The sequence below is a fragment of the Monodelphis domestica genome, chromosome 2 (genome assembly GCF_027887165.1).
Source record: "Monodelphis domestica isolate mMonDom1 chromosome 2, mMonDom1.pri, whole genome shotgun sequence".
Lineage (NCBI taxonomy): Eukaryota > Metazoa > Chordata > Mammalia > Didelphimorphia > Didelphidae > Monodelphis > Monodelphis domestica.
The window spans coordinates 295,130,216-295,154,294 of NC_077228.1; positions in this window are offsets into that span (position 1 = coordinate 295,130,216).

The following is a 24,079-nucleotide window of genomic DNA, read 5'->3' on the forward strand; positions in this document are numbered from 1 at the left end:
TCTCATTTTTTAGTTTTCCTTTCTTTTTTGACCAAGGTACTCTTTGAATTCTCCTTAACTCCCTCACCATGAAGATCTTTGAACTATTCCTTATAATAAAAAGAAACCTTTAAATAACACATATAACTGATAAGAACAGACATATTATATGGTATATGTTGCAAATCTATGGTTGTTTGTCTATTAAGAAGGACAAGGTGCATTTCATGATCAATTCTCCAGGATCCAAATCTCCAGGATTCAGTGAAATCCACTGAAATTCAACTTCTTTTTTAGTGTTATTACAGTCATTGTTACAGTTGTTTTACAAACAGATATCTGGGTGGTTTAGTAAATAGAGTGCTAGACCAGGAATTAGGAAGAACTGATTTTGAATCCAGCCTCACAGACTTACTCAGTATGGGTCTCTGAATGAGTCATTTAGCCTCTGTATTACTCAGATTTCTCATCTGTAAAAAGGGGATAATAATAGTATCCATCACCCAGGATTATTGTGAGAACCCAATGAAATAACATTTATGAAATGCTTTCCTGATGTAAATCGCTATATAGATACCAATTTTAACATTATTTTTTCTCTTGGTTTGCTTTCTTCATTCTGCATCATATATGATAGACATTTTACCAAGATCTACAATGTAGCCTGAGTACTTTTTGCTATTTCATTTTTGAGGATACTCTTGGCATTAACCAAAACTAAGCTTTAAGTAATTATCCCTAGAGCTATAAGGTGGAGATAGTCAGATATTGTGAAGGAAATATTGCGATCAATCTAATGACTAGATTCCCCCACGATTAAAGTCATGTCTCTGTTTGTAAGCTTCAGAGGTAGGATCCCTTGGTGTGAAAGGTAGCACCTGCTCCCTAGGCCAGATCTAGTCCATTGTCTCAAATCCTCATACTATATTTTGTTCATCTATCCTTTACTGGTGGATAACCATATTGTTTCCTTCTTTTTTCTGCTACAAAGATTGTTACTACACTATAATTTTGTTATAGTTAAGGCCTTCTGTCACTGACATTTTTAGGGATATATGGTGAGAAGAGAGATCAAAGAGGTATGAGCATTTTAATGGTTTTTATTGACTAATTTTCACAAATTGTTTTTCGAAACGTTGGGACCCATTTTCAGCCCAATCAACAGAATATTAGTTTACTTTTCTTCCAACAAAACTTCTAACATGGAATGCTTTTGTTCTATATCATCTTCATCAATTTGATGGTTGTGAAGGAAAACCTCAGCAGTATTTTAATTTGCATTTTTCTCATTAGTAATAAATAAACAAAGGGAAAAATGAATGAAAATCTAATTATTTGGTGCTTCTTTATGTAAGGTACTGTGCTAAAGGCTAGAGATTACAAGTTCCCACAATCCCTGCCCTCAAAGAATTTGCAATCTTATAAGGAAATTTTTATCCAGGGAATCAGCCAGGAAAAGACATTTTGGTTTGGAGAATCAAAAAAGAAAAAAAAAATGGTGACTGGAAAAATAGAACAATTGACTGTTTCATTATTCTCCATATGTAGAGGTATAAAATAGTATTAGAGAGTAGGTTGTAGCATGGGAGAATTGGATGCAAGTGCAGGAAGCAAGGCAGAAAGCAAGACAACTTGGAGTAGATGACTGAATAAGACATGAAGCATGTTTTGGTCTGAGTCCAGCTAGATATAATGGACTAGATGAGTGTACATTTACATATTCGTCAGTCATTTCAGCTCTGCCCCAGGGATACAAAACTGAACAGATTTACAAGATTAGCTTGCCCATAAATTAGTATAATGTTTCTGGAGCCTCAGTATACAGAATATCATTCCTAAGAAGAGAGGAGCGGGATAGCATCAGGTTAAATAGTGCTAGTAGATGGCTACATGGGATGGAATTTATAGCATTTAAATATTTATTGTTGACCATTTGCCTTTTATCTAAATATTGTTTGATCATATCATTTGACTATGGAGCTATTTGGAAATTAATAGTGGCTTTGTTCTTGTAAATTTCATATGTAACTTTGATTTCATATTTTTATAAGATATTTTATGAAGTGTTCTCCATTGACAAACGCTTTATTTTAAAATTTCAGTTTTTCACTTCTGCTACTTGCCTCAATCATTTTGCCTTCTCTAGATAGCTTATCTTTGCCTCCTCAAATTATCCAAAAATATTAGTGTCTTCTGTCTTCATTTATGTAAGATTCCTTACCATCATGATTTCCTGAAGGAATCACTCTAACCAATCTAAAAGTAACTTTGCTCCTCTGGAACTAAATTTAATACCATGTTTCAGCGATATGTGTCACTATATAATCCTAGATAATACATGTGTGAAAGGATAAAGGATATCCCTCTGGTCTCACAATGGAGAAAATTTCAGCTCAATGATTCATTGATATTATTATTTTTGTTGCTCATATTTTCTCCACAATATCAAAATCTTTTGACTTATCCTGAGGCATAATAAGCAAAGACACCCAAGAAAGCCATTTACCTAAAGTAGGGCAATTTTATAACCAAGATCCACTGAAAGTGGAAGGAGTAAGGATTAATTCAGTTGAAGCAGGGCTGTTTCATTGCTTATCTTTTACACCTTCAACCCTAGACATAGTATCTAGAACAAAACAAATTCTTAATAAATATTTATAACTGACTTATTCAACAATGATATAGAAATTGGAAGTCATTTGTGATGTAGTAGCTCCTATTATTCAAATCCACATCATTCATTCGAAGTAAATTGGAGACCCTTGGTTTAGAGGTTTGTTTGTTTTTTTTTTTCCAGAACCATCTCCCTGATCCACAACAGGAGTCAGACAATTTACAAACTGTAAAAGATATTAAATACTTGGTGAACTTCCATATCTCAAGAGTGAGGCATTGATATTGTCATTCACAAAGTAACTCATATACTCTGTTTATCAGGAGATCTGGAGCATAACATTTCCTTTCCACATTTCCTAAGATAGGCGGCTTCTCAGCAAATTCATATGTCAAAACCCTGTAATTTTATTGGAATGGGTACTCTCTTCATTAACACAGATGGCAACTCAACTATAATGTATATCGTCTTAGAGAATTATCTAAGGCTAAGGGAAGTTAGGTAGCAACTAGACAGAATAGTAGATAGAACACTGAACCTAGAGTTAGGAAGATTCCTATGTTTAAATCCAACCTTAGACATTTACTAGGTGTATGATCCTAGGCAAGTCACTTACCTCTATTTGCCTCAGTTTCCTCAAGGCAAATTATTCCAGTATCTATGCAAAAAAAAAAAAAACAGTTAAAAGGGATGGAAAAATCAGAAATGATTGAAAAATGACTGAACAATAAAGGAGTTAAGTGACTTGCCCAAAGTTACAACTTCTGTCATAGCTGACATTTGATTGCATGCATCATTGACTCTAAACCTAATATTATATCTACTATTCTCTCTTTCCTAAGAACAAGTTATCCAAAAGAAATTCTCAACCAAACTTGTATGCCTGGATACCTTAGTCTAAACCATCCTATGTATCTGAACATATTAACACAAAAGGCCTCAGTAATTCACATCCTAGAAATCTTCTAGTCTAGCTAATTAAGCCTCCTGTCCCCACTACAAACTAACAGAGAATCTTCCTGAAATTCTTTCCCTGTGCCAATTCATCAAAACATTTTAGTTTTACTTTGTTCTGTTTTACCACAAAAAATGACATCTTCATTGAACAAAGGACTCGATAACAAATATCTAAACTATACAAACTAGGACAGGCATTCAAAAGAACCAGAGATGTTGGTGACCCTATGATTATAGGAGAAACATTTTTAGGAGGATAGGCCAATGAAATTCTTTTAATAAATGCTGTAATAATAATTACAGGATGATGTACAAGCTTCTGAATATATTCCAAAGCTTTCACAAGAAAATATTTGAGCTCTGATTTGTCCTTGGCCTTACCTCATTACCAAATGTCCTCATCATTCTGAAATGATGTTTGTACCCAGGAAAAGAAAAAAAATTAGAACTGAAAGGAATTCAGAAAAAAATTCCCAGAACAATTAACATAAAACATCTTTCTCTGGAACCTGCAGCTTTCTTTTAAAGCTTTTCCTTTGTAGATAATTGTTATATTTTTTTTAAATACGAGCAAAGCAATGATTTTTCATTTTATTTGAGAAGCCAGGAGACTATTGGCAGAAGAATTGAATTGGGAGCCAAGAAAGTAGATACTACTCTTGACTAAGCTGTGGATTGGCTCCATAAGTGGATGAGGAACTTCCCTTCTTGGACTTCAATCTCTACGTTTAGACAGTGAATTTAACATTAACTGATTCTCAAGTCACATAAGTGCCAAATTGTAAGTCTGAATCTATTCCTAAAATGTCCTCTTAATGACTCAGCTAATCAAGAAATTCTTTATAAATTCAGTATCCAATAATCAGTCTGCTTACATGTTATTTTGGTTTCAGTTGTTTTTTGCTCATTAGAATCTTTCATCATAGATCATATGATTGTGGGATATAAACAATGGAAAGTACCTTTAATAAATCAATTACTATCAACCAGGAAATATTTATTAAGCACCTATTTTGTGTCAAGCATTATACTAGACTCTAGAAAAACAAAAACAAAAGTGAAACAAATTATATTTGAAAAGAGTTCATTGTAGTTGTTATTATTTGGCTTTTGTTTTTGAGGAGGACTAAGGACATCATGGGATGATGTCTTCACTTGTCTGTGAATTGGATTTAAGGGAGGCAGAGTTACAACAAGTCATCAACCTCATTCTCTCTTCCAAAGTCCTCAAAGTCTAGTGACAAGATAAAAGCAGTGGATGACCTTGGCTTTTTCTTTAGCTAACCGAGAACCAAGCATTCTACAGTTTCTGATTTCAGTGACTTCGTGAACACTGGAACAAATTGTTCTCATGCACTTATTTATCTGGGGAAGTCTTCATCTGATTGGGATAGAAACCCCCTAACTCACTGATGGGTTTGAAGTCTCTCAGTTACCCTCAAATTTATTTAGCTCATCTGCCATGATGATTTATTGGGGTTTGGCCACTATGTATACTATAGCTTCTTGGAGCCACAGGTAAGAGTTGGGTGGCATGCAAACTCCAGAGGAGGAAAGCAACCTGAAAAGACTCAACAAGCCCTCACACTACTTCCTTGTACATTATATATGGGAAACAATATGCATGTGTATATGCACATATACATACACATGTGTATAGACAGATGTGTTTAAAGTATAAATACACAAATACAAGAAGACAAATTGGTGGAGAAAGCAGTAGTAGCTCATGGGATAAGGAGAGAAGGCTGAAGTTGAGGTGAGCTTTAAAGGCAATGGGATTCTAAGAGAGGCCTTAGAATAGAGAATGTCAGAAGCAGAAGAAAATGTAAAAAACACTCAGTTAAAATATTCTTTTCTAAAGAAGTGTAAGCTTTCAGAATAAAAGTGTCTTCCCCAAGATAATACATCAGGTTTAGTTTGATTACAAGGTCAAGACAAGGAAGGAGCATGACATTTTCCATGAGTAGTAGCATGCTGGAGAGAACTGGCCTCATTGATTTTTCACCAATATTCTTTGCAGATTTTGATTTAAGGGTTTTAATTCACTAAATTGACTGAATTTTCAACTGACAGGGGCATTATGCACCCATAACCTGAATTAGACCCTGTTTAGAGCTATAATATAGCATTCTATAATCCTGGGGTTCTGATCAATAACTCTGTGAACAAGAAGAATCAATATACGTTTCAAAATTAATGGAATAATTTAACAGGAGAGGTATATACATTCAGAGATTCTGATCCCCCGTGTTAAAATTGTGCTCTGCATAGATGTTAGTTCTAATTTTAGAGATAGAATAAGAATAGATAAATATTCACAAACAGTTAATTTGGAAGGCAAATGTTCAATTCTTCACTTACCTAAGAATTTCTCTTCCCATCAGTCAGATGATGCTCAAATACCCAAATTAGGAAATCTTAACTCATGAGGTAAACATCAAGATTGGAAATATCCACTTCTCAGGATATTTAATTGCTTACCTACCTCAGGTAAGAAAAAACAAAGGCAGAAAATGGAAGTCAAGGATTTAGTCTAGTCTCTAATCTACCTAGTTAAGCATGCTTATGATGCAAGCAATCATTGCCATAGGGTATTGGAAAGAGGGAAAAAGGAAAGAATTTCCTTTATATTCTCCTTTCTAGAATTTTAAGTCACTCTAGTACTAGAAAAGAATACTAAAAGAGGGTTGATCCATTTATCCTTCCCCTCTTTTACAACATAGGTAGAGATTACTCCTCCTTATATGAATCCATCATCTTCTGCAATAGTCAATAATCATCCTCAGTGCAGTCACACTCACTCAAGGCTAATCAAAAATATCCTATTTCATCCAATGAAAGAGCTCTTCCCTAAACAAAGAGCTGAAGCTCATGCCCAGTCTTATATGGTGTGTCCCAATAAAAGGTTCCCCTGAATACTCCTTCTATACTGTGAGTGGGTGTTTTCCATTACTTCAAGTATCTATAATTTGATTGGTACATACATTTTTCACCAACTCCTGAAAAGACGGCTTTGTGAATTTTTGTGGCTTAAAAAGGTAGTGTGTTGACAAGTATTCTTTTTGAGAACCTCTGCATCTTGATCTAAACTGGTCTTAGGGTCATCATTTGTTAGAGTTGGAAGAGATCTTAGCCCAATATTCCATTGTACATATGAGGAAATCAAGGCCCAGAGTCATTCCTGACATGGGCACTGTACCCCCAGAAACCCAGGCGAATTATTGTCAGGAGAACTTCCTTGTTTTGCCTCCTCCTGACTCTGAACCTAAAAACACCCAATGACCCCACCTAGGGTCCTGAGATGACTATCTTCCTTTGATCATCCTCTAGATGGACAGAAAGGTGCACCTTCAGGCCACACCTTGATCCTATCAGACATCTGTTTGTCCCCTAAAACTAAGGAATCTTTATGTCCCCAGGCAGACCCCAGTATGATCACCACACCTCATGCCTGAGTGACTCTCTTGTAAAAAAAAATGTATAAAATCCCCAGAACTGATGTGGTCTGGGGGACAGCCTCTCCATCCATGCTGTCCCCATGGGGGAACAGCCTTTCCTTTCATGCTGTCCTCCCAGGGAACTGCTCCCCATCTTGCTGTTCCACCTTGCTATCCTCCTGGCCACTCTCAACATTACTTTCTAAATTAATAAATCTCTTTTTGTTTTTAAGCTAAGTTTTGGAGTCATTGCATGCTTGCAAAAGGCATCCTTCCCAAACCCCAAAAGGTTATCCTTCCATGCCCATAACAATTCCCATGTATTCTTTTTTTACTAATTTTGGGAATCAATTACAAAGTTATGTCTCAAATCCAGGCCCTCTGATTCTAAATCCAGCACTATACCACACTGCCTTCAGTGACAATTGATACACAAGGTATGACTTGTTGAACTAGGAATCTTGATCATTAGGACCTAACAGCATTTTCATAAACACCCCAAATCTTTGTCACAATGAGAAATTGGAGAAGGATATTAAGGGAGAAGACTTATATAAGGGCAGTTTCCAAATCAGTAGTTTAATAATCTTCATCTGACCAACCATTTGTGAACAGATCTGAAAAACAAAGGCAAAATTTTAAAAGCAGTATTTTTCTTTGTCTTTTATAATACCAAAAAAAAAAAAAAACAAAACCCAACAACAACATAAAAACTAACACATACCTTTAATCTTGATTGGATTCTTTTTGCTAAGTGTAGAGGTCACAAAGAAACATTTTACTTCAGAGAGCTTCAGAGCAGGTGACAATATTTCTATCTTTGGGTACACTGTCCAACTTTCTGACAAGTCACCACCTTCCCTGATCATGCTAATCGAATAGCATTTGCTATTCTTTGGGGAGGAATTATAAGCGGTGTCTGTCATTCCACTTTATAAGTTCTCTGGAGACTTTCCAGAGGCAGACTACAGAACCACTGCAAGGTCTTTAAAAAAAAAAAAGAAGAAAAGAACAACATTTGTAATGTCTTTAACTTTTCGGGCACTTTTCAGAAGAGAAACCTTTTTATTCTTCATTAGAATTTTTTAATATAGATAAGTAAATTCAAAAGAAAAATGAGGGAATAAAGTTATTCCAAGCTAGCTATTTTGAAACTACTCTCACTGGTAGGAGGGAAAGCCAGACAAAGACTAGGTCATTGGAGAGATTTGTGGTAGTGATGTATGTAATGAGGGCAATTTTTTTATCTGATGTATGTGACACACTGTGCTATTAGCCATCTTTGGTAACTAATTCCTTAATGAACAGCAATACATTATTAATATTCTCTAGACCAATCAATTGTCAAGATCTGTCTGCCTGGATTTTTTTTCTCTTCATCCAGTACTTCAAAATGATGCATTTATTGCCTGTTTTACAACATTAAGAGTATAGCAATTTAAGTCTTCAAATGTTGACTGAAGTCCTACTCATGTTTTCTCATTATAGTCTAGATATATATAATACCTTGGTGTCTTAAAGGGTGTGTCAGTGAAGCACAATATCTAGCAGGCCCTAAAAAGCTTGGAAATACATCTAATGTGGACCTGGTTGTTTATTTTCCTCTATATTTAATTGTTAATCTGCAAAATTTTATCAAAATTATAAACACCTTGTGGTACTTGACATAGTCAATCTGTGCAACAAAATAGACTGACCTCATTATGCAGAGAATTTGCAAATATTCCTGGCCTTCCAGCATTCATTTGGTTATTTTCATAACTGTAAACTTAGAATAGACTGAATAAACGAGAAACAACTTTGAGAAAAATCTCTATGTAATCTCTATTTCAACTTGACAAAGTTTCCCAAGGGTGGCTATCAAAATTTTGTTGTTATTGTTGGGTTTGGGGGGTGGGGGTGATGAAGGGGCAGGCATAGTATTTGTTTTTACCATAATAACATTTTGAGATCACCTAATAAGACATGAAGAAAACTGCACTAATTTCTTTTAAAGGAAATGTAGTGGAACCTGAAATTGTAAGGCAGTGAATTGAACTCAATCTCTAACAAAAATTTTAGAGTATATAATAAAAAATATTGTTTATGTATATTTAAAAAAGAAACAGTAGTTACAAAGGACCCTCATCACTTAAGCCTCTTAATATGTCAACAAAGCAAGAACTGTTATGTTCATTTCACATATGAGGAAATGGTGAATCAGAACGTTTATGTAACTAGAACAAGGTCACAATGATATCAATTGCAGAGCTGTTAGATTAAAATCTCCTTGAGAGTAAGGACTATCTATATTTTTTTATTTGCAACCTCTGGACTCAGAACAGTCTGGTACAGAGTAAACACTTAATGAATGCTTACTAACTACACTAATTAAGTCACTTGTTCAATTTTTAAGTATCCTTGGGAAAAGTTACCTCTTTGTTAAGATGTGAACTCTTCTGTTCCTATGCATTGCCATTTTTCCTCTAAAAACCATATGAAAGGGTCAGCGAGGTAACACAGTGGTTAGAGTACCCAAAGGACCTAAATTATATTATATCATATTTATTATATTATGTGATGTAATGTTATAGGAAGGAGAGAGAGAATGGAGTCCCCCCCTACTGAGACGGGACCAGAGTGAGGGAAAGATGGAATGAAGTCAAGGGTAGAGAGAAAGGGAATAGTTTGGTTTGCCCTCTTCCCTCTCCCTGGCAAACCCCACTCTGGTTGCCTTCAGCATCACAAACTTCCCTTCCCTCAGAGACTTGTAACAAAGTATAATGGTTTCTTCCTCTCTGAGGAGCTTCCCTCCCCCTAAACTTCAAGTCTCTCTACTTGGATACTAAGAAACAGGCACTTGATCTTATGAACTGTTATTTATTCTAAGGGAACAAATGAAAGGTAGGGCAATTGAATTGAGAAATGAGGTATTGGGGAAGAGGGAATGGGAAGTCCCTAGAAGCAATTGATCCCCTTCTCCCCACTGTCTGGCAGGGTCAGGCTTTGCTAGCCTGACCCTCTGGGGTCAATTGTGAAGATGCCCTAACTTTCTAGCTGCTCTAGCTATTGTAACAAGTTCAAGGACTTTTAGGGGATTTAGAGGAATTCTGATTATGGTGAATAGCTTTTAGCAAAGTCCTATTTACTCTGCTTGTCTTCACTGAATACTGGATCATAAGTTACAGGAGGATGGTGCAGGTACAGAGATTTGCTCAGGTCAGCCTCTCTGGTGAGCTTCCCACAGAGAAGTTCTTCTTCAACTGTCCAGATTCTCTCACTTCCTTTGTTCTTCCTTCAGAACTCTTTCTCCTTCCTGTCCTTCCCCCTCTCGAATTGGTCCCCAGTATGATGGATCTGCTTGTCTTCTTCCTCTAGCATATTCCTCTTATATTAATTATATTATATATCATATCATGTATTTTATAATGAATGTAATATAAAAGATGCTTGACTACCTACCCTGTAATATGAGATTTATTTGTATCATGCCAACTGGCTCCTTTGGGGAAAGGCGTAGGCTTTTTTTGGTTTGTTTGTTTGGTTTGGTTTCATTTATCAATATCATCCAATAAACTAAGGAAACATTTTTGTTTAGGTGTGCATTGTGCAAGTGAGAGGATGTGTGTGTTAGGGGGATGGGAATAAATAAATGGGGAGGGTGACAAGGACTCTTCAAGTTTAGTTCCTACTCTCTAGGAGCACACCATCTCAAACAGAGATATTGGCAGGGTGGTAGTAAAAGTGATGTTCCCAGCATTACATGACCAGACTTCAAATCCCAAATCTACTACTTGCTACCTGAGAGACAATAGGCAAATACTTTTACCTCTTTAGGTCTTGATTTCCTCATCTATAAAACAAGAATGCTGGACTCTGATCTCTAAGGCCTCTTTCAGCTCTAATCCCTGTATCTACTACTCTCAGCTGAGTGTTTCTTTCCACAAAAGATCAGAAAGTCAAATCACAAATAAGAGCTTTACCACTTGAATCAATACTGCTTTCTCTACTGAACACTCTTCATTGAAGCTTTTCCACATCTCCCTTGGTTATAATACCATATATCTTACTGAAGTCTGGGAATGTGAAATTTGCTAAGGAATGATTCACTATGAATTCTAAAGAACACCAGGCCTGGTTTCAAAGAGCTAAGTACCAATAAGTGAAGAAATAATTACTCCCTTCTGACTGGAAAAAGATCACAAGGTTTCATGTGCACAGAGTATTTGGAACGTAACAATGATTTCTTCTTGATTAAGTTTTAAGTAGTCATAAAAATCTTAGTTTTAGGAGGAAAAAAACTTAGAGGTCATCTCTTCCTACTTCCTACCCAAAGAAGTCATACCAGCAACATTATAAGTGGCAATCTAGCCTTTCACAAATAATTCCAGAGAAATAAAGGTTACTAACTTGTAAGACATCCTGTTCCATTATAGGACATTTCAAATTCCTTGAAATTTTTATTTTGTACCAAAACAAAAATTTTTCTCCATGTAACTTTCACTTCCAGCATTGATCCTAGTTCTGCTCTTTATAGCAACAGAATATGTCTAATATTTGAAATATTTAGCATGTTATTCTTAAATCTTGTTTACCCTCAGAATAATATAACTTTGAAAGGCAGTATAACACAATAGTAAGAATTCTGCATTTGGCAAGAAGATCTAGGCTCAAATCTTGCTTCTGATATTTACTAACCAAGTGGAGATTTCAGGGAATTTAGTTTACCCGAGAATAAGAATTCACAGGCTAGGAATAGTTGAAGTTCAATGATGAAGAGTATTCTAATGAAGTAATTAGTGAAATTTAAAAGTAATACACCATTAAGTCAAAGTAATCTGTCCTAGTGAAGTCTGTTAACAAGCCTTGAAGAGAAGAGAAACTCACAAGTTCCATGAACTCCTCAATTGTGATAACACCAAATTTTTCGAGGTGCCAAGACTCCTAGAATCTTGTGTCCTTGGCATTCCTTCAAAAGTAAACCTCACACTATATATCCATAATTTTGCTCTAAATTGTCATTATAGAGGAATAGTTTAGAAATGAATATGCCAAGCTACTATAAGTCCAACAACAAACCAAGGATCTTCTGGGGAATCATTGACTTCACAATATGTAAAGTTATAAATAATAGCTTATTTATAATAAAAATAAAATCCTTCACAGCACTCTCAGGAAAAAGGGACACAATTTTTTTTTTCTGAAAGTTAGGCAGATCTGAAAACCCATCCATCTTGACTTCTCTATGAAAAAAAGAGGGATGGAATTGTTACCTTGTAAGTCTTTTTGTATAACAATGATGGCAATAGTTAACATTCATGTAGTGATTTAAAGTTTTAAAAAGTCTTTACCTGTATGATCTCATTTGATCCCCTCAGTAACTCTGGATATAGGAAGTAAGGTTGAGGGGAAAAATATTTTCCTTGACTAATCCCTCCTGGACAGTTTAAGGACATGGGAAAAGACATAAACTCACCATTTGGGGGACATTGAGAATGTCCACAAGCCAAAGAATCATCTCGGTTTTACTCTTAATCTGTGAACAATTTAAACTCCCAAGGCACAAAATTTGACTAGTCTAATTAAATTTACTGCCACTTGATACACAGGAAAGAGAGTTGGATTTGGAATCATAGTCCCTAAATTCAAATACTGTCTCTGTCACACATTCCTCTTGAGTCCTTAGAAACATCATATAATATGTCTGTATGCCTTGGTTTCCTTAACTGTAAAATGAGGGATATTGGACTTGATAACCTTAGAATTGCCTCATTGCTCTTCTAAGCCTATCATCCTTAAATATAATACCACAAAAGCCAATCTCCCTTTATTCCTTGTTATTTCACCACAATGATGTCATCCTGAGCTAAGCTCCAATATAGCTTTGTCTTATCCCATAATATAATGCTGATTTATCTCCTAGCCTTTTCCCAGGCAATGGTACTTATCACTTGTATAATAACAAAACCAGAGTAGGGGGGATGGACTAGGTCAATAAAAATGGCACAGGGGGGCTGAATTAATTATGTAAGTGCTTTACCAGCAATCAATTAAAACTTCCCAAATTGAATTCATAAGCTGATAGAAAATAGTAGTTGTATTTAATAGACCAAAAGGTGTGATCCTTTGTGGCCATAGGTCTAGAATACTTTCCCTTTAATTCACCTTAAAGACCTAATGAAAATATATGCCCCCACATTAGGTATATTTTTATTAAAAATTGTCATCTAGCATACTTGGTTTGATCAATTTTGATCTGAGACAAGAAGTACCAATTTCATATTATGACTACATCCAGGACCAAGGCTGACATCATATCAGCTCCCTGTGTTTTTTATTGCTTAGTCAATTTCTGAAACTATCACTGATACCCCAATTGGAGAGGCAGGTAAGTCAGTTAATTTCTTCAGTATAAGTGATCAAACATAAGAGGGCATGGATTCAAGGGAGCTCTGCAGTTTCAGTGACCGTGAGTGAGTTGTTTTCCCTACCCATGCCTCAGTTTTATCATTTGTAAAATTAAAGGGTTGAATTAGATCACCTTAAAAGTCTCTTCTCCCTCTGAATCTAATGACTCTGGGATAATGATACCCTAAATGAGTTTCTCATCTTTTGCAATACTTTAGCTAGAAGTTAAAATAAAAATGTAGTCACTGTGGTTCAGTGGGCAAGTTAGTAAAACTGCATGCAGTCAGAAGACCTGGCATTTGAATCCTAGTCATGTTACTTTTTTTTTTCTTTGTGACCCATGGGCCTTCACTTAACTTATCTGAATCTCCCAAAGAATTAGATTTAAAACTATAGGAGATTATGTAGTGGATTAAATGTTGAACCTGAAATTAGGAAGACAAGTTCAAATTCCATCTCATATTCTTAGTGGTTATGTGACCTTGGGTAACTCATTTAAACTTTCTGGGAATTTGTGCCTACACTGTAAAATGAGAGGGCTAGACTTGATCTCCTCCATGTTTTTATCCTGTCCTGAAAATTCAGTTCTATAATGTAGTCCAATCCCCTTGTTTTACAGCTGAGAAACTGAGTAAAATAGTAATGCTATGACTTTGAAAATGAGGAGAATCATTGTTATTTCCAGGCCTGTTCAGAAAGTCAACTTTATACATGATGTCAAGTACAGCTTTCTATATTTACTTGAAGGAGTCAATGGAATGCCATGCCTTTTATAGTAATCTTAGACTAGTCCAAAACTTCTAAGGAATTAATCACAACTTTATTATTAATATCATACTTCAGGGTCTTACAGTTGGAACATAGTGGCAACATCACTTAAAATCTGCTTTATAATGAGAGTATTCAATATCTCATTATGGAAGTATCTAGGACATGGTGCAAAGGATGCACTATTTACCATTAATATAAAAGGAAACCTTATAAAAAGGAAAGTTAGCTTTGCAATAAGGTTATTTCTCCAAAGTATTTCCTGTTCTAAGGTTTAGAGGATTAATACTAAAAGAGACTCTGGAGGTTATATAGTTCAAGCCTGATATTTTAAAGGATCCTTTTTTAGAAACCAGAATAACAAAACTTTGGTGGAGAAGACTTGGAACAAAATGTTTTGACAATATAAATAATTTTTTAAAATTTTGAGTCCCTCTGGTATAATTATAAGTCATAAAGGGGTCCCTACAGCAAAATGATGCCAGCTGGGAAGCCAGATTTAGATAGAGTCAAATACAGTGGTAACATTTTGTAGTTAGAGTACCTTGAATTCATGAAAGAAATATTAAATTATGTGCAAAGCTTGACAATACCCATATTTTCTTTATAGAAGGGATGTTTTTAAAAAATCATTGCAGCATCATCTCTTGAAAGCATAACTATTGTATTTTCATACTATAAAATTTATAGAGTAGACAGAGGATTATTTCTCACATTTTCTACTTATTTCAAGCATTGATGCTTGCTTGAGCCATTGACTATGAGAATCTCACTCTTCTACATATATATGTACATATATATGTTCACATATTTGAGAAACATATAAACACAAAAACCTGAAATTAATTTGTGATTTTTAAAATATATATATACAACAGATTTACTAAGTTCTCATTCTGATTTTGCTTTCTTTTGATTCTAAAAAAAGTCTTACATTGTTTATTAGATCCTCTATCAGCAAGGTGAATGCTGAGCGTCATTTTTTCCTCCATTTTTAAACTTCACTATCCCTATCTTTCTACTAAGAAAGAGCACAATTATATTGATCTCAATGAAAAGGATGATTAGTTGACCTACCATGTTTTGCCTGATGATTATTATCAAAAGGACCCATACTGACTGAGATCCAGCAGGGTAGAGTGGAAAGAATGATGGATTGGAGTAAAAAAAATGTTACTTCAAATTCTGGCTCTGCCAGTGTGACCTGGGCAAGTCACTTAACATCATTTTGTATTGGTTCCTTATTTAGTATAAGAAAGGATTGAATTAGATAACCTCTAAAGTTTCCTCTAAATCTATAATCCTATTTTCCTATAAAAATGGAATACTTGCCTCTACTTCATTTTGCTTAGCTTTCCTACTTTTGTTTTTGAAGTTAGAATTGTATTTATGGATTATTTCATATTTATTTAAAATTATGCAAAAGTCACATTGTAATAGAGGACTAAGCCTTAGATTCAGGAAGACCTGGACTCCAATCTTGCATATACTAACTCTGTGAGCATAGGTAAGCCATTTGTATTCCAATGCTCCCCCATTCCAACCATGCCACCCTCTATCACCAAGAAAAATCAAGACCATAAATTACAAAAGAGATGCTGACCGCATTAGTGAAGTGAGATTCTGCATTGTGTTCTCTACACTAAAGAAATAATAGGTACAACCACCTCACCAAAACTAATTTGTGTGTGTGTATGTGTGTGTGTTATGTGTAGAAAGAGTGGCAAAGACAGAGAAGGATTTGTTTATTGTTTTAATAGGCACATTCTAGACACAAAGAAATTTATGATCTTTTTTCTTTAAAGTAGGAATACTTCTTTCATAGATTATAGCCTCTGAAAATACATTTACAGAAAATATAAGTTCCTTTAATGGATCTTAAAAGTGAAATTCTCCCACTATAGGATGAGAATTACTGGATGGAAAGAGTATTGAGTCAGTTACCTTTGCAGAGTTCATTTCAGGGTACAATAGCTATACATTTTACCACTGCTCCTCTTTTAGGTTATTTTTTCATTACAGTTGAGATGAAAAAATTTGTTTAGCTATACCTTGGAGATACTGAGCAAGTGATTCAAAAGCATCTTGTATGATCTGCAATATACCTTTCATAATTTGTCCTTATAAGGATGTGTGGGTTGGTTTGTCTTTCAGACTCAGTCATTCTGAGTTTACACTGAAGGGGTTGATAAGTAAGGCTTTGAAAATATGTATCATATTAACCCCATGTGGTCCTTATAGGACAAAAGATAATATTGCTCTTAAGCTTGATAAATGGGCAGATGATCTAACTCAGAAATTTTCTATTAATAGAGCTTCTTAGCCACACTGAGACATTTTCCCCATCATTATCATGGAAAGTGGCTGTTTGTACATCAAGTCCTGAAAAAGAGATTCAGAAAATAAGGTTTAATACAATAACTTGGGAATGCTGAAGCAAGCAAAAATATATGCATGAATGAAAGAAAGATAGAAGACTCTCTGATCTTTCAATGAGGTGCCAGTTCCTCTGGCCAAAACTGCCTTGGATTTCAATACCCTTTCTGTAGATTCATGGCTTTCATAGTAAAATTCATACTGATCTAGCTCTTGCCAAATATTCATATCAAGTTCCTCAAAATATTGAGACTTTTTAGACAAAAGTATGGTGGGGGAATAGAAATCAGAATCTTTTAGACTGAAAAACATCTAGGGGATGTGGTGGGTAGAGAGCCAGCCTGACTTTCAAATACTTCCTCTGACATTTATTAGCTATGTTGGTTGACCCTGAGCAAGTCTCTTGATCCCAGTGTTCACAGTTTCCTCAGGTGAAAATTAGGGCTAATAATAAGCATCTACATACCAGAGTTTTTCTGAAGATAAAATTTGATATTTTTGAAGTGCTTACTACTACACTTGGTACATAGTAGACATCTACTAAATGCTTTTTCTCTTCATTTTGGCAAAGGAAAATTAGCAGTCCTGAGTGATGACTACTGGTGTTAGTGATATAAAAAGACATAGAAGGCAAACTGCAATTCTTTTCTTTTTCAGGTTTTATTGAGGTGCTTTGCTTTTACTTTGTAGATATCTATGGATTACTCCTACTTCATGAGAAGTTAATTATAAGAAAGTAAAACAGTCAAATAAAACTAAAAATATAGTGATCTCACCTGAAAACAAATGCAATTTTTTCACATGGGATACTTCTCTAAACAGCAGGAACTACTGGGAGAACTGACAGGGAGCACGGGTTGATATTAGTGTCTTAGGTACATAATTAAGGAATTTGTCTATTTTCTCCCAGGTACTTTGTGTGTAATTGGATCCTGTTGTCACTGCTCAGGAATGTGATTCAAAGAGTCATTTCCCATAGTGTGGTTACTAGGGAAAATATAGTGGGCTTCCCAATTATTTTCCCTTTTCAATGGTAAATTAATTCATAAAACAGATCTATCACTGATGTAAACCAATTATTCAAAAATCACTTTTCAAGCACTTGCTATGCAAGCCATTTAGTATGCTAGGCCCTGGGGATACAAATACAAAAGCAAGGTATTCTCTCAGAATTCAAGAAGCTTTTTTTTAAATCCTTACTTTCCATCTTGGAGTCAATACTTCCTATTGGCTCCAAGGCAGAAGAGTGGTAAGGGCTAGGCAATGGGGGTTAAGTGACTTGCCCAGGGAGGGTCACACAGCTGGGAAGTGGCTGAGGCCAGATTTGAACCTAGGACCTCCCATCTCTAGGCCTCATTCTCAATCCACTGAACTGCCCAGCTGCCCCCTCAAGAAGTTTTTCTTACACTGTGGTGATATAACATATTAAGATTCATGCGAAGTAGATAAAGTTGTATTGTAGGAAAGGACTGGGCATAAGAACTGTTGGAATCAGGAAATCCTGCAGCAATGCTTCATTGTGGCATGAAAGTGACCCTATGTTTTTGCAGTAATTGTTATCAAAGATCTGTTGGTTCTAATGAAAACAGAAGAGTTGGAAGGGGGAATAAACATTTATTAAGCATCTGCTATGCACTAAATGGACAGATAAGTGTCACAGTGGATAAAACATTGGGCTTGGAATCTGGAAGACTCATCTGCTTGAGTTCAAATCAATTTACCCCATTTTACATTTAAGGAAACTGAGACAAACAAAAGGGAAGTGATTTGTCCAAGATCACACAGTTAGGAAAGGTCTAAAGATGGATTTAAACTAAGGTCTTTCTGACTTGAGGCCCAGCACTTTTTACTATACCATTTTGCTACCTGTAGATTATAAAAGGGTAAAAAATAAGTATTAGAAAAGGATAGTAGACTGTATTCAAAGAGAAGTAGTAGTTCAAGATTTTAGAGATGAAGTACCTTCAAGGTATCTTGGTATGTGATCAAAGTAGAAGAGAGGTACAGAAGTCATAAGAATTAAGGAGTTCAATGAACTATAATAATCTGGCATTTAGGAATCATGAAGAATTTATTATTTTTTAATTACATGTAGAAAAAATATCGACAATTGTTTTCTGACATTTTATAATTTATATTCTCTCTCTCCCTCCCTTTCCCCTTCCCCCCATAACACAGGTGGCAAATAATCTGATATAGTTTCTACCAGTGCTTTCATATAATATATATTTCCATATCGCTTTTGCCATGACAGAAGACACATACTGTACAAACAATAAAAAAATCCATGAAGGAAATAAAATGAAAGATGGAATGCTTTGATCTGCAATCAGACTCTTAACAGTTCCTTCCTTGGTTTGTGGATAGCATTTTTCATCATGAGTTCCTTGTGGATATCTTAAAACTTGCTTTACTGACAATAGTTCAGTCCTTCAGAGTTGATCATCATGCACTATTTGTTACCATATGCACTATTCTCCTGGTTCTGCTCACTTCACTTTCTATCAGTTCATGAAAGACTTTCCAGGAGCCACTAAAAATAGTTTTGTAAAGGTGGATTTTGTTTCCTTTATCTCTGATCTTTTGAGGATAGAGACCCAATGGTGGTATGGCCGTGTCAAAGGGTATCCACCCTTTGGGAATGGTTCTATATTACTCTCCAGAATGTTTGTATCAATTCACAGTTCCAATGAAATTAGTGTCACAAATTTCCTAATTCCCCTCCAACATCTATCATTTTCATTTTTGGTCATATTAGTCAATCTGATAGGTATGAGATAGTACCTCAGAGTTGTTTTAATTTGTATTTTTCTAATCAAGAGAGATTTGTAGCACTTTTTCATATGACTATGGAGAGTTTTATTTTTTCCTTTGAAAACTGCCTGTTCTATCTTTTGATCATTTATCAATTGAAGAATGTTTTGAATTCTTATAAATTTGAGTCAGTTGTCTATATATTTGAGAGATCATTCCTTTGTTAGAGACACTTGCAATAATTCCCCACCACCACCACCAATTAGTTTCTTTCCCTCTCGTCTTGGGGGCATTGGTTTTGTCTGCATGGAAACTTTTTAATTTAATGTAATCAAAATTATTCATTTTAATTTTATTTTTTGCAACTTCCAGCTTCATTTAAACTTAATCTCTGTTTCCTTATCTTTAGCAGGGTTGACAACAGCACCAGCCTCAATGGATTTTTGTGGGGATCAAATGAGATAAATATATTGTTTTCATTTTAATCTTAAGGCATTGAAGAAATGTAGATATGAATAATTACTTGCCACCAGTATTAGCTATGTGATTGGAAAAGTCAGTCTCTGAGTCTTAATTTCCTCATCTGTAAAATGGGACAAATTTTCTTTCAAATGTCATAGAACCACAGAATTTTAGGGTCTTAAGACACCTCAGGGACCTTTAATCCATCCCTAAATAAGTTACCTTTCAACTACAAAGCAAAAAAAAAAAACAACAACAACAACAAAAAACCCCACCATCCAGTCTTTTTTTGAATGACCTTCAGTCTTCACTGATAAAATTATCACATAAAAAATATTCCACTTTGTAAATCCCTACAGGAAAAAGTTTTGCCCTAGTCTCAATTTTTATATACATGATTAGCAGCCCATAACTAGGACCCCTGTCAGGAAAGGTGATGACTATTTAGCGAATTTCCCAATATTATGTTGGACCTAATTAACTATAAGGGTAGACCTCCATGCTTTGGGCAAGACCTCCCAAGTTTCCTGAAACTACATTTTTAATCCCACATATTCCACTGAAAGTCATTTCAAAACAGTAACCAGCCCAAGTTTTGTTTATTTTACCCAGCAATTTCAAAATAACCTTGGGGTATAGGCATGCATCAATATGACAGAGTTTCAACACAAACATTTCTTGTGCTCCTATTTGAGTAATGGGGACCTTTTGCAGGCAAGTGCCCTGACTGTTTAACGGGTTTGATATCTTTCTTTTTCTCATTTAAAGTGCTATTAAAGCTAGGCATAGAAGACACAGAAGTTTTATTAGCTGCATGACATTTCAGGCTAGGGATTTAGCTTTCACCATCACCTCTAAACCTTGGGTTAAATGTGCAGTGGATCCATTAAGGGTTTTTACAATTTATTTAGCTCATCTCTCCTTAAAAATATGTAATGCTGGGGCAAACAGGAATCTTCCCATGAAATTACCTGTCATGGCCATTTCCAGATGTCTCAGAATCTCTGCCTAAAACCAAAGACTGAAGTCATGCATCTATTATAAAGTGACACTGCAAAAACTCTGTCCCTTTTTATTTCAAGCAAGGTGTTCCCCAGGTTTCTTTCAAGAGAAAATGGAACTACTGAGTCAAGGAGGTTGATATTCGCAATGGGTGTTCAAGGATTCCAGAAAAGTTTGAGAGAACATTTAGCTAGGCACACAGGCCTTGCCACTGCATAGCTGTAGAAAAATTATTTCTTATAAAGGTTGACTTATATTTGAGAAATAGAAAATTGTTACAGGAGATCAAAGGAGGAAGCATGATGTCCTAAAGGTCTTTCAAGAGGCCATAATTCAGCAGCACAAAGGCACAGTTTCATCTTGATGGCTCAGATTTTTTTAATATGTTCTGAATGTTCTTAGAGAATTCACTTTCAGCTGTCTATTGTGGAGCCATATACTTTATGATCCAGTATTTCTGTCAGAAATCTTATGGTATAGAAATACCTGTGTTTAAAGGGTTATTACTTGGCATTATGAAATACCCTCCGGTTTGCTTTAAGACTAAAACTTTATCAACGAAGGTTATGTTAAAGTCTCTAAAATTTTAAATTAAAAAATATTTTGGATATGGACAATATGGGTTTTTTTTTCTTTTTTAGGCCTGTTTATTACAAGATAATTAAAGGGGTGGTAAGAGTTAAAAAATTAGTGCTTGATAAGATCAAAAATACATTTTAATTTAAAATTATCTCTGAGGCAATGTTCTTATCCCAGGAAGTCAGAGTTAATTTTTTTCAGAGTTAATTTTTTAAAAGTAATAAAAAATATCTTTGTAATTTATCTATGACATCCATCACCCCTCAGGATAAGTAAGAGATATTAATATACTCAAATCAGATGGATATGGGGTAAATTTGGGAAGCTGTAAGTGGTGGTCTAGAAAATTGTGAGTTTAGAATATTTGTGGTCTAGGAAAATGTGAGGTATCTAGGGAGACCAAAAGAGGTCTGTAAACTGTTGGCCTCTGGAAGGCCAAGGAACAATTTGAAAAACAAACAAACAAACAAACAAACAAACTTCTTCTCTGAGTCTGAAAGATTCCCTGATAAATCAAAATCAGGCACAAGAAAGCTAAACATGTTGAGAGTACTATGGAATTAACTGGACTAGAAATCTTTTGATGTTAGGTAGAAAGGACCCTAGAGATCATCTAGTCCAAAAACTTAATTTTATTGAGAAGAAAACTGAGATTCAGAGTGAATGAGCATGTTTGTTATCTTATCTCAGCTGGGACCCCAACAAAGCAAGGTTATCCTTTTATTTTTCCCTAATTTGGTTTCTATCCCACTTTTATAGATATTCTGAAACTCACCATCCCTCCACCCTCTCAGGTAATGGTCTTTTGCTCTACATTCCAAAATTCCACTACATAATCCTATGTCCTCGTCCCCTTTACTAGTGGTCTTTGATAAAAAGATGATCCTTCTCACCAAGATCAGTCCCTCTAATGTGTTCCCTTAACACCATCAATTCCTCATTTCCATCACTTAGAAAACTTTATTTCTTTTAAAGCTCAGCTTTTAAAACCCGAGTGCCATTTTCTACATAAAACCTTTCTTTATGTCCCTACCTGATATTACTTCCCATGCCATGGCCTTTTTTTTGAAAAATATTACATAGGAGAATAAGAATAAGGACAAGGTCTATACTTTCACTGACACAGTGAAATCCTTGGTGAGACAATGTTTATCAATAGAAGTCAGAACCTATTCTGCAACCTTAATTGCAGAGACAAAGTTGCCTAGATCCAAGAAATGTCTTCAGTCTACATTTTTAACTGAACAATTAAAAATGTTGATTTTGATCCAAAGTAAAGACATATAGAGGTAGATCCAGAAGGAAGATACTGCCAGTCATTTGTACACTCACTGTCTCAGATCCCTCCATCAGCTATTGAACATCAATATTTTACATGCATTGTTAAGTTGTCCTTGCTAAGAAAGATGCAACATATAAAGGAGTGAGCCATATACTAAATACAGAATCTCTGATCTAGATAATGCCATATAAAAGGATTCCCATAATGGTCAGTGATTTGAGATTTCTCTACCCTCCTCTTTCCTTGCCTTTCCCATGTCCTTTTCCACCTTTTCTATTATAAATCACAAGTGTTGCACAGTGCTTTGCACATAATATGTGCTTAAAGGGTTTTTCATTCAGATAGTCATTCATTCATTCCAGAGACAAAATAGCTTAATGGCACTGGATTTAAACTACAGGAAGTCTCATTCTATGGCAACTGATAAAAGATGAATTTATATAACTTTATTTACTGATATTTTTCTAAATCTTTTACAAGTAGAGGAAGGAAGGACAGAAAGAAGGGCAGGGAAGGGCAGGGCAGGGCAGGGAAGGGAAGGGAAGGGAAGGGAAGGGAAGGGAAGGGAAGGGAAGGGAAGGGAAGGGAAGGGAAGGGAAGGGAAGGGAAGGGAAGGGAAGGGAAGGGAAGGGAAGGGAAGGGAAGGGAAGGGAAGGGAAGGGAAGGGAAGGGAAGGGAAGGGAAGGGAAGGGAAGGGAAGGGAAGGGAAGGGAAGGGAAGGGAAGGGAAGGGAACAGATATATTCTGTTCCTGATTCTGTGCTCAGTGCTTCAGAAAGATAATCTCATTTGATCTTTTATAATAACTTTGATATATGTGATATTATTAACTTCATTTTACACATGAGAACATTAAGGCAGATGGAGGATAAATTACTTGCCCAGAATCACATATCTAATAAGTGTCTTAGGTTAGATTTCAATTTGATTCCTACCCGAATCCAGAACCAAAAGTCTATCCACTGTATCACATAATACTCTTTAGGCAAAGGATAATAGAATTCTAGACTTAATTTTCACCAGATGTTTTTTCTTGAGCAAGTCATTTAACTGTTCTGAGCATCATTTTCCTTATCTACAAAATAAGGGGATGAAAGTTGGTCACCTTAAAGAATCATCCAAACATTGGAATGTTATGATTTTATGACAGAATTGGATGATAGAGGGGAAAAGATAGAAAACTTCTAGAAAAGTATTGATAGGAAATATAAGGCAGAGAATAGAGCTGGTAACCTCTAGGGAAGGAGCCAATTGGTGGAGTAGAGAAAATAACTGAGCTGAGCATTCCATTCTAAATAACTTTAAAACAATGCCTCAAGTCAAATTCTGGAGGGTCAGAACCAACAACGTGTCAGAGTCAGACATTTATCCTACCCAAGACAACATTGGAGGTCAAAAAGAGAAATCTGTGAAATAGGGGAAGAGGTGGGCTTAGAGCCCATGTGGATGGGACCCTAGATAGACACAACAGGAGCTCTGG